The sequence below is a fragment of the Chinchilla lanigera genome, unplaced genomic scaffold (genome assembly GCF_000276665.1).
Source record: "Chinchilla lanigera isolate Chin_1 unplaced genomic scaffold, ChiLan1.0 scaffold00068, whole genome shotgun sequence".
In the NCBI taxonomy this organism is placed as follows: Eukaryota; Metazoa; Chordata; class Mammalia; order Rodentia; family Chinchillidae; genus Chinchilla; species Chinchilla lanigera.
Window position 1 is genome coordinate 7,938,188 of NW_004955469.1, and position 3,632 is coordinate 7,941,819.

General features: G+C 42.5%; 1 long non-coding RNA gene across 1 annotated transcript; it reads right to left on the minus strand.

Moving 5' to 3' along the window:
* On the minus strand, positions 1-3,596 carry LOC106150251. The gene is made up of 3 exons (XR_001236968.1): positions 2,339-3,596; positions 2,010-2,124; positions 1-587 (listed from the first exon to the last, which is right to left on the minus strand). It is a non-coding gene; the product is annotated as an uncharacterized LOC106150251 (long non-coding RNA).
* Between the last annotated feature and the right edge of the window lie 36 nt (positions 3,597-3,632).

Sequence of the window (3,632 nt, forward strand, 5' to 3'; positions counted from 1 at the left end):
TAGTGTTAGTTATATTCATGTTGTTGTGCAATAGATTTCCAGAAGTTTTCCATGTTGCAAAACTGAAATTCTATATCCACTGGACAATTCCCCATTTTCCCCTCCTTCTGGCTCTGGTAATTGTTATCCTATTTCTGATCCATAAACCTAGAAAGGTCTTAGTGTTACTAACGTTTCTTGAGAACTTGCCCCTCTTGGAGCCAACTTCGTGGCAACGTAGTTCCTGTAGATGACTATTTCTGTGTTCACAGCCAAGGTGAAACAGCATCTATTTTGCAGGCTGAGTCCCTTTGGATTCAAGACCATTGCCAACATTCAGAATTAGAATCCTATATTACTCACCATTGTATTTTTAGCTTGAAGAATAATACCTGGCACAGAGTTTTGCAAACATTTGTGTATCATGATTGAACTTAAAAAAAAAAATTCAATGATGAGAATGAATTTTAAATTCTCAAATTTTTATTATTATAGCAAACACATTTTTAAAAACTCAACTTGCACTGGATTGCTATGATACATGCTTGTAAGATGCAGTTAGGAGCCTGGTGTGGTGGTGCACATCTGTAATCCCAGCATTCAGGAGGCTGGAGGTTATGAAAAAAGACATTCTTTTATAAAAAATTATATTAATTATGACTATTACCAAGCACTCATTAATAGCTTTAAAGAGAGTGGTTTATTTCTCCCTCTTTCTGGATTTGCTCTACTGCCAAATAGGAGGAAATCTAAGCTTTATTAAATTATTATTATTTTTCCCATGGGAAAATGCACACTAGGAGGACCATTACAAGTTTGAGTTGAAGGGGCTGGGGATTTAGCTCAGCGGCAAAAGCACCTGCCTGGCAAGTGCAAGGTCGTGAGTTCGGTTCCCGGTACCGGAGAAAAAAACCAAAAAACCAAAAAAAACAAACAAAAAAAAAGTTTGAGTTGAATTTGGGCTACATAGTGAGTTCAAGGCCAATCTGAATTATGTAGCAATACTCTGCCTAAGGGAAAAAAAAAAGATGCTCTTGGGAGGCTGAGGAGGCTAAGACAGAAGAATCACAAGTTTAAGTTCCTCCTGGGGAACTTGGTGAGATCCTGACTCAAACAAAATAAAATCAGATCTGAGAATGTAGCTCAGCGATAGAATGCCCCTCAGTTCAATCCCCAATACTAAAAACAAAAACAAACCAAAAAAATTAACTGCCATTTACTACTCTAAATTTTAAGTAAAGGAAGGACATTTTAACCACATGAAGCTAGAAGAAAAGTTGGAAAAATCATAATCTCAGACTGGAGACCATCTGTTGTCTTTCTTGTTCTCTCTCCCTTCCCCCACCTCTGTCTAATGAAAATACTGAAGCAATTTCCTCTAGAAACTTCCTGTAGCCTCACTGAGAACTAACATCAATTCCAGGAGGAAATAGGTAACACAAAATAAAATAAACAGTGTTATATAAATATGCCAGAGCACGCCTCTGCCCCAGCTGTAGGCTTCAGCCTCAATCAGTTTGCCATCTTAAACACACCTGCCACTGGAGAGGCCCCGGCAGGGAGGCGGGTGTGGAAGAGTCCACACTTCCGGCCCATGTGTGCAAACCAAGAGATTGTAGAATCCTACTACCTGAGCTGAAATTCCCCTCCCTGCATACATTCTACCTCTGAACCTCTGTTTCTTCTGCCAGGGGTATTGTAGGGCCTGAATGAAGCAGTGCATGCAAAATGCACCTCCATAAATGTTCACTGTTGTATCTCCTTATTATACCAGAAAAGAGGGCAAAACTAGATCTTCTCAACTCTTCTCCCCTGTGGTAGAACTTAACAAATACCTAGCTGTTCTCATTCCCCTACTGAATGCACAAGATTTACCTTACTTGGGGACAAAGCCTGCAGGAGCCTAGAGGAAAGGAAAGGATAGGACAGGGATATTGTGAAACTTTTCCTCCAGGGACAGGTACTATGCCCACTATTCCTACAACCTTGAAATACTTGATCTAATTGCATTAAACAGATTAATTTAGTACCTTTGAGCTAAGAACCAAATCTTGAAGACCAGAAAGGACAGCAGGACTGCAAGGCTGGGGGCAGGAACTGTGCATGCCACGTGCATTGTTGTGTCTGCAGTGGCCAGAACAGCACCTTGGAACAGATGTGTTTTTGTTAAATGCTATTGACAGGCATGAAAGAGGCCACCTTATGGGAGTGCAGGGGAAAGCAGAGCCCTGGCTGAAACTGGACTGAACCGCAGGTGGTCAAAGGCTCAGAGCCTGCAGGAAGCAGGAAGGAAGGCAGAGGAATTGGAAGGCATCCAGGAGCAACTGGGAACAGGCAGGCCAGGCTGCTCCTTAGTTACCGCGAGCTTTGTCCACGCAGATGTCCTCCCATCTCCTTGGTGTTCTGCCGGCAGAATTTGACTATTCATTCTGGTGCTGTCTCAGATGCTCTCCACATTCACAAATGCTCCTCAGAGCCCGAACACGGACACTTTTAAAACACTCGCCCTAGCACAGGGTTTCTACATGAAGGAGGATTTGGCCTGGACTAAAATAGACTTGGGTTTACCCACATTGTCATTTACCAGCTGAGTGAACTTGAGCAATTTATTTATATTCTCTAATCTTCCGTGTTCTCATCTGCCAAAAGGTGGTATAATTTATTCAGTATATATTCATTTTTAGCTAGGCCCAAGGGCACACACCTCTAGTCTCAGCTACTCAGGAAGCTAAATCAGGAAGGTAATTTTAGTTGAGGATTCCAGGTGAACCTGAGCAACATAGCAAGACCCCATTTTTTAAAAATCCTTTTTGAGTGCTCATAATGTGACAGGCTCCAATTTGGCTGTTGAGAATGCAAAAGTAAATAGGTCTGTAAGGCCCCACAGTCATGGAGACTTCACACGGAGAAGGGGGAGAAATGAGTTGGCAAGACATGACCAAATATTGACCAATACCTGGAAGACAATAATATAAGTTGACGCGATAAGGAGTCTGGGTGGGGGCATGTGTAGGTCACAAAGAAAGTCTCCCTGAGAATTTAACATTTGGGCTGAGCTGGGAGACAAGGAAGACAAGAAGGAACTAGCCCTGTGAATATCAGGGTGTGGAGCCTTCCAATTAGAGGGGAGGGAATTTCAAGGGCCTTAAGGCAGAGCAGAGCTGTGTGTGAACAGAAAGGCTCTCTAGAGCGGAGGGAGGCAGAGAGGGATCTGGGAAGAGGTGGGCGGGACTGCAGAAGCGGGAGAGGATGTGGGAGAGTTTCAGAGAGCAGAGAATGTGTGAAACAGTTGTTTTGGCAAATGGGGGAGAGAGCATACTGGAGAAGTGTAGCAGGGTTGCTTGGCAGCATTGAGAGACCTCTAGAGCTCTGTGGTCATGAATTTAAACTAGAACTGGTTGACATAATGGATGTTGTTCTGAGAATTAGATAAAATGAATGGAAGCTTCTGATATACAGTAGATGCTCAAAAATGTTTTCTAGCAGGGGTTAGGGTGTGATTCAGAGGTAGAGCTCTTGCTCTTGTGTGAGGCCCTGATTTCAATACCCAGCACCAGGAAAAAAACTGTTAACCAGTTTTTATAAGAGACAGAACATTTATTTTTGCTACCATTGAAGACCCACAGGACTGACAATAATACAGTATATATATA